Source organism: Dipodomys spectabilis, unplaced genomic scaffold, assembly GCF_019054845.1.
Source record: "Dipodomys spectabilis isolate Male_0828 unplaced genomic scaffold, ASM1905484v1 ptg000428l, whole genome shotgun sequence".
Classification (NCBI taxonomy): domain Eukaryota; kingdom Metazoa; phylum Chordata; class Mammalia; order Rodentia; family Heteromyidae; genus Dipodomys; species Dipodomys spectabilis.
The window spans coordinates 2,057,985-2,066,424 of NW_024871105.1; the positions used below are offsets into that span (position 1 = coordinate 2,057,985).

Genomic DNA, 8,440 nt, shown 5'->3' on the forward strand with positions numbered 1-8,440 from the left:
ATTTAAAAGAAACTGCAGACATAGCAAAGCAGTTCCAGTCACCTGGTGTGGTTTAAGTAAGCCAGTTCCTTGTATGTGCCTTTAAGTGAGCACAGGGTTCAAGATGACCTTTGAGCTTTACTGTCAGTTCCCAACACCCTGTCTTTGTTTAAAGAAGAGAACCCACCTGTCATAGGTTGGGTAGATTGCCTTGTCTGCCTTACCCATCATCGGGAACTTCTTCGGAGCAAAGCTAAAGGCCCTGTCTTAGGTTGGTTAGACTGACACCCGCTCTTACCCATCTCTGGCTGCGATTCCTCTCGGGGGAAATTCATTCACTTTGATCTTGATCTTATGTAACTGGCTGGCTAAGCTCGGAAGAGTTTTGCAGTGCACATATAATGCAAGGAGGCATAGAAAATCCATCAGCAAAAGCATTACCACGCCAAGAAATGGCATTAGCAGTCCTTTAACATTAGTCAGGGATGGGATAGCAATCTTTGCCTCTTCAGAGTCCAGAGATGGGGCTTGTTCTAATCTGGATATTTGCCTGTGGGTTTGAAAAAGTTCTAAAGACAATTTTGATTATTTCTGCATTGCCAGCGCTGATCATTGCACAGGTCACCCGTTGAGGTCGATGCAGATTCCGTAGGGCCATTGCTGGGACTGTGAAGGTCAGGACAGCCAACAGCTGGAGTATCACCATCTGCAATTGTTAGAGAACACAAGACCTTCTCAAGGGCTGGTTGCCCTTGGGGATGGTTAGTAATTATCTTTTTTGCTTTCCCTCTTTTATACACAAGCCTCGGCCACCATAGCTGTTTTACTTTCTTTGTTGGTTAGTTTATCTTGGGCATCCTCCTGTATAGAGAAAATGGGTAAATAGTTAAGGTTCCTGGCAGGGATCCAAATGGAGGCTGTCTCCCCTATGGGAAAAATGCATCCAAAGGCCCTGCTCATGGTAACTAGGGGGTCAGGTTCTCTCCATTGTTGTGTCAGGGCAGGGGATCCTTCCACCTGACTTTCCTTAAGGTTTGGTGGTCCTCAGTGCTTCTGAAATCTGGATTCAGTTGCCCTTTTTGAAAAGTTTAAAATGGTAATGGTAAACAAAGATACCTATAACTACATATGGGGCTAACCCCCTTTTTTGTTTTAATAATTGCTCTTAAAGACACTGGAGATTTCTATCTATAACTACTTGGACTTCGGGAATTATAGGGAGTTCCTGTAGGACGATTAATATGCCATTTGTTAAAAAAAAATTCTGACATTGCTTTACTAACAAAACAGGGTCCATTTTCTGTTTTAACTTGTGCTGGTAGACCCAAGGTGGCAAAGCATTGAAGAAGATGTGTATGTGCTGTGGCCCAGCATGCTCCTTAGTAGGTATTTATAGATACAGAGATATATTGAAACTTACCAAAGGCTAGGAAATGAGTAATATCCGTTTGCCAGAGGATGTTAGGTTTAAGGCCTCTGGGATTTACCCCTGGTGGTTGTAATGGGGATACTTTTAAGAAGAGCTGGCATGTTTTACAGGTATGTACAATTCTTTTGAGGTCCTTTACAGGAATCTTAGGAAATCTATGTTGACGACCTCTCCAATTAATGTGGGTTAAATCATGCAAACAGGTAGCCTCTTGTAACATTAATGCTTGTGGACCAGTAGCTAACTGGTCTACCCAATTATTGCCTAGGGATAAAAAACCAGGAAGTTTTGAATGCCCTCTCAAATGTTGAATATGAATAGGGGCTCCACATCCTTCTAATAGCCCCTTAAGAGTAAACATAAGAGGAGAAATAAGGTTTTCATCCAGCTTAATATACGTTGGGGAAAATGAGGGAGCAAGTTAATCATATATAGGTCATCAGAAGAAAAATTAAAGGGTATTATATTTGAATGTCCTGAAGTGCCATAATTACAGTGAGCATTTTTATATTGTGCTGTCCCTTTGCAAAGTTTAAATCTTTGTTGGCTTCGGGTGTTTTGTTATTACTCAAAGGCTGCATACACAGAGCCTGCTTTACTTCCATCAGTAAAAGCATGGAGAGTGCCAGGAATAGGCGTACGAGAAAATAGAGATGGCATTTTAGAGGAAGTTGCCATAACATTACAGTCCATTTGGATGGCCCATCATGGTGGTCAATTTGGCCTAGAAATCCCTCCAATGAGAGAGCAAGATGAGCATTGGCTCGAGTGAACAACTCAATGTCTGCCATCTGAAAAGAAAAAACAATGGAGTGATGGTCAAGGCAATAATGCCTTTGGGCTTGGGTCCTTCCCTTGACAATAGCATCTGCAAGTTGGTCTGCCTGAGAGTACACCTGAGGTGTGCCTCCCAGGGGAGTGTGAACCCACTCTAATGGCTCCCCCCTTTGAGTTAAAACTGCAGAAATTAATGTGACACCTGCAAACAACCAAAAGGAAATGGGTTCAAAAATAGAATACCTCCTCAGGGAAACTTCATCCAGGGCTTTTTGGAACTACAAAAGTATTGCCCGATGACTGTCTATAATTGTAATAACTTCTTGGGGTGTCCTGTCTTTTAGTAGGGCAAATAAGGGCACAAGACTACCTGTAGGGATGGGAACCCATGGCAACAGACAATTGATTCCCCCTAAAAGACTCTGAAGTTGGGTTAAGGTTAGCGAGAGTGGAAAATCCAGCAAATGCTTAAGGGGGCTGGCCTGAGTCAAGATATGGTGGGTTCTGAGCACCTTAAAAGGAGATACCTTTTGAATTTTATTGAGGGCTATGGTAAAACCCCCCATTTTCAACATGGTGAGAAACTGGGCCAGGAGGCCCTCCAGGCTTCCCAGGTCTTGGTGCCCCAAAATTATACTATCCATGTAGGCATAAGCAAGGGAGGTATCTGAACCCAGCACAGGCCCTAAAAGTGTGGACAAGTATTGTTGGCAAAAGGTCGGGCTATTGTCCATTCCCTGTGGCAGCACTATCCATTGAAACCTCCGATCAGGCTGGGAAAAATTAAGAAAAAGGATGGAGAAAGCAAACTTCTTGCAGTCATCTGGATGTAGGGGTATAGAAAAAAACTATCTTCAATATCATTGATAACCAAGGTATATTCTGAAAATATAGCAGTATTCCAGGGCATGCCTCTTAGGGGCTTTCCTACTAGCTCCATTCTTTCATTTACCTTACATAGATCTTGGAGCATATGCCAAGCCCCAAAGTCTTTTTGAATAATAAATACAGAAGTGTTCTAAGGACTCACAGAAGGGCGTATGTGCCCAACATTTATCTGTTCCACCACTAAAAGGTGGAGGGCTACAAGTTTAGGTTTGGTCAATGGCCACTGCTCCCCCTAGATAAGGCTGGCCATCTAAATCAAACTTGCATTGACAATACTTTTTTCGAATGGAATCCCTTCCTGCCCCTGGGGCAGTGTGTGTGGAGCGATTTGCCCCCCTCCATGCCGGTTGGCAGGGGATTGTTTTAAACAGTCCCTCTTAAAGTGCCCCTCCTGCCTGCATTTAAAACAAGTTCTCTCCCCAATGGTATTAGGGTTTCTTGTTCCAGGCTGCCATTGCCTGGGTAATAGCCTCATTGCAGATGTCTAAGCCAGTAAGGCTAAAGCTAGTGATTGGGAATGGTGCTGTTGCATTCCCACATCCTCAGAGGCCACCACCCATCTGCTCAGGGTACTCTTTCTCAATCTTGCTCAGTCCATGCGGTGGTCTGCATTCATTCTTTCCCAGACCAGCAGCTTTACAAACTGATCTCATAGGTTCCCTGTGGGCAGCTTGCGGTTTATACTCTCTTGGAATCAGTCTACAAACTCAGCTAGAGGCGCACCAGGTTTTTGTCTCACTCCTGCTATGGGGGTCTCAGTGGGCCATCATCCAGTTTATACCAAACAGCAAGTCCAGCCTGCCTCACCTGGTCATGGTACAGGCCAGGTATTTTGGCCTTTTGGAGGCCAGTGGAGTATCCTTCCCCTGTACCTGTTAACATGGCAAAAGTAATAGGTATCATGGGTTAAGCCTGTCGGTTATTCTCTGCTTGCACTCTGCATTCCTCCGTAAAGAAAGCACACCATTTAATAAACTGAGAAATATTGAGGACGGCTTTGGCAACATCTAGCCAGTCCTTAGGGACACACAGGTGATAATCAACGTCCTATAATAGGGTAAGGGCCCAAAAGTTTGGGCCATCCTCCACCACCGCCTTGCAGAACTCTTTAAGGTCCTTACCTTGCCCTGGATACCATTCTAATGGCCTGTTAGCTCCAGGTGCCAGATTGACTGGATGTGTTTGGGGAAGTGAATCCTGTGGCCTAGGGTCCAGGCTCCCAAGTGGCACTTCATTAAAGGGCAGACCTCCGAGTAGGTTACTTCCCCAGCCCTCGGCCTCTCCATGGGAGGTTGTTAGGGGTCCGAGTCTTACAGGTCTCTCTTGCAGGTCACGGAGGGTGCCATACCTCCCCCCTCTGAATCAGAGGAATAGGGAGGGGCCTAGGAGAGTCAGGGACACCCGAGTCAGAGGGGGTAACCTTCACCTTCGTTTTGATTTCCACTGTCCCCTCAACTCCCTCTCAGGGCCATCTTTGCTGCCCATGTACTCCACATGAATATAAATAATATTTTTTTCTCTGCATATCTTAAAAAACCATGCTGACAACATGAAATAAAAAATCCCAAAGTTTAAAACCTTCTTCTAGAAAAGTTAAAGAATTACTGAGAACAAGTATTTTAAGAATAATTTCAGAAAGCTTGAACTCAGGGCCTGGGTTCTATCTCTGAGATTAATAGCAAGGCTATTGCTGCCACATTGAACCATAGTGCCATTTCTAATTTTCTTGTGGTTAATTGAAGAGAAGAATCCCACTGACTTTCCTGTCCAACCTGACTTTGAGCTAGGATCTGGAAATCTCAGCCCTCTGAATAGCTAGAATTATAAGCATGAGCTACTGGCACATGGCTACACTAATTGCTTAACTGAAAGATTTAAAATTGAATGTTAATCATGTTTAACTTTGTAAAATAAAGTTAACTGAAATGCCTTTTACTAGTAATAAGGGATCAAATGTGTCTACTGTGTAGGTGGGTTACAAAGTTCTTACCAAAAGCTAAATACTTTCCTTGTTTTCTATTCTTCCAAAATTGTTTGCTCTCCAGAATCATGCCTTATCTTTCCTTGCTGGTTTCTGTAGCTTATTTCATACATGCTCACAGCTTCTTCAATTATCATTTCCTTATGTGAAGAGCTTGCAAATATCTATTTTCAATCCAAACTACTTTTATGCACCTCTCATCCATATATTCAACTGCCATAAATACTTGTGAAACAGTAATCTTGTCTTTCCATTACTGGATATAAATGTGTAAGTAAAATTTAGGAAAATAAAGAATAACATCAATAAATATACCTGATGATTGTAATAGTAACGCTAAATATTACTACAATGGTGTTTTTCTGAACAATTTAATATAAAGCTCAAGGAAAACAACGTTTTTGAGTGCTGATATTGGGGTTTAAAGTCAGGACCTTGCCTTCTCACTTATGCATTTTCACTCAAGGGCGGTGCTTTACCCTTGAGCAGACATAGCTTTTATTTTCATTGATGTTCTCTGCTGTGTTCAAAAGCAGGATTTTTAAACCTCTTAATTAGGTGATTCTTAAATATTCATAGGGGAGCAAAAGAAGAATAGAAGACAATAGAAGAATAAAAGAGTATAAGTTCAGGCATGAAATCGTAGCTACGCAGGTGGCAAAGAGATGAAGATTTTGTTTCAGAGCCAACCAGGGGAGAAAAATCTGTGAGACTCCTATCTCCAATTAACACTCAAAATGCTGGAAATTTTTGGGGGGGATTATTTAGAGATAAGAAACTCTTTGTCTTTCCTTCTTGGGCTGGATTGAAACCGGGATTCTCAGATATCAGCTCTCTGAGTATCTAGAATTACCGGTGTGTGCTAACAATGTCCAGTTTCAAGGAGAGGGCAAGGTACTGATTTCAAGCTCAAGGAACAGCACAAAAACAAAAACAAACCTTATGACATACAAATATACTGATAGAATACAAACCAAAACAAACAAAATATGGGTATCTAGATGGGTGAAGGTCTTAATAGCATTATTATCACTATTATCTTTTCTGGCATATTAAGTAACCCGAAATTATGCATTAAAGGCATAGCTTAGTGGGTAGAGTACTAGTTAAAATGAAATGTATCAAACCTACTTACGGAAGAAAGAGAAAAACAAACAGAATCTGCACATATTTTGTTAATGTACTTTTAAATGCATTCCAATCAAGAAAACTCTAGGCATTGATGAATTTATTATTGACTTTTCCTAAAACTTTGAAGAGATCATTTTGATTCTACAAAAATACTTCTTTAGGAACATAAGAAATAGTCGCTTCCCTCTTAAAAGTTTCTTTTTTTTTTTTTTTTTGGTCCAGTCGTAGGCCTGAACTCTGGGCCTGGGCGCTGTCCCTCAGCTCTTAGGCTCAAGGCTAGCGCCCACTTGAGCCACAGCGCCACTTCCGGATTTTTTCCCCTGCTTATGTGGTGCTGAGAAATCGAACCCAAGGCCTCACGTATGCAAGGCAAGAACTCTACCACTGAGCCACCTTGCCAGCCCTTAAAAGTTTCTTTAAAAAAATACCGAGCTGAATTTTGTCTGGAATTGTATTCCATGTACTGAGCAATTAAGGCGAATCTTTTCAGGACATTGAGTCTTCTAACCATTAAGTACTTTATTCATCATTTACTTAGTCCTTATTTTTTGTATAACATTTGAAAGGTTCTATAAAATCCATTTGGAGGGTCTTTACTCAAAGCAGAATGTCATAATGTAAGCATCTCAGGATTTAGAGCAGTGAGTATGAAAGCCATGAACAGTTTATCTTGTCTTTGAAGAAATTTTTAATGCATAGAGCATAAATAAGAAAGAACATTTTAGGTGATAGAGTAAATAATGGAGGCCAGGAGGTGGCCTAGCACCACCATAGGAAGACGAAAGCTTGGGTGCACCCTAAGGGAGAACTGTCCTGTCCTGTTCTGTCCTGTTGAGATACTTGTCATGCATCAGGTGCCTGAACAGGGAGGGCTGGCACTACTAATACAGCACCATGAATACAGTCATCTTGGCGCCATCCATGGCTCGCAGCAGAAACCAGATGAAGTGGAGCAGGGATTGGACAGAGGGTGGCCCGTGTTTGTTGGATGGTACTTCTATGCATACATGATGAAGACCACAGACCTGCTTTTGTTTTTCCAATAGAGAAACTGCAGCACTGCCTGGGGTACGAGCATGTCCACTTGCCTAGGAAGCTTTGGGCCATGGAGTCCTCCACCAGTATGTTGGCAGAGCCAACACTGTCTGTGGAGTGTAGAAAGTAGTATCAAGGTTCCCAGTAGTTCTCGCTTTCCACAGAGTCAATGCCCAAAGCAAATGGAACCATGGGTGGCCCTGTTTCCAGGAACCCCAACTGAAACACTTCAAGGCTCTGGATCAGTGGGGACCATCAAACTGAACATCCTAGCCAGACACTATATCCACTTCTGCCTTCTTTGGGGACTCCAACACCAACATGGACAGTGCTGCTGTGCTCTTTTGCTGGCCATGAGGGAAGAACAGGAGTGTGCTCCCGAGCACATGAACTCCTGAGCCCCAGAGGGCTTACTTTGGGTCATGTACCTGAAGAAGAGGGTCCAGTACTTCTGGCGTGCCCTTCACGCAGTTTACCTTGCATGTGATTGTTGTCTTCATTCTGGGAGCCTTCCTGCTCCACCATCGCTGCTGCCAATGTGGCCCAAATACTATAACCTTTAGAAAGACTAGGTCAAAGCCTGAAAATATCAATACCAAGAATTGGGTGCATTAAAGAGGAGGGTATGGAAAGGGTAGACAAATGAAGGGAGGAAGGGACAGAATGTAAATGAGCTCATTGGATGAGAGTGAGGGAACAGAAGATGCTGTATGAAAGGAAATGTATTTATCTGCCTCATGAAATTGAAATCCCTCTACACAACCTCTTTATAATAATTATAAACTAAATTACTTTTCTAAAAAGGAATTCATTGCATATACCACAAAACTAAGAAAAGTAAAGGAAGGGATGTGTCAGGGGGGGTTGAATGTTGTAAGGATGGCATGGATCAATATGCACTGTCTTCATAAACTGCTTTGTTACATGGCACTTCTTTTGTACAACTGCTTAAAGATAATTGACAAATAAAAATAATAAATGAATAGATGTAAGGTAAGGTGAGTACAGGAGAAAGAAATGGTTGATATATACTTCTGATATGGAACAGGGCTTCCCTTTAGGTTGGAATCCTGTAGAAGAACTCTACTGTTTTTATAATACTTCAGAATAAGATGAGATTCATAAAGCATGATTCATTATAATTTGTCAAAAATAATTTAAATAGTTGTTAATTACCCAACAAAATTAAATTCCTATAGTATCTTTGTGAATAAATTTAA

The 8,440-nt window shown here is 42.0% G+C and overlaps 1 pseudogene; it reads right to left on the reverse strand.

The window, feature by feature from the left end:
- Positions 1–6,982: 6,982 nt before the first annotated feature.
- On the reverse strand, positions 6,983–7,644 carry LOC122097715 (annotated as a pseudogene).
- Between the last annotated feature and the right edge of the window lie 796 nt (positions 7,645–8,440).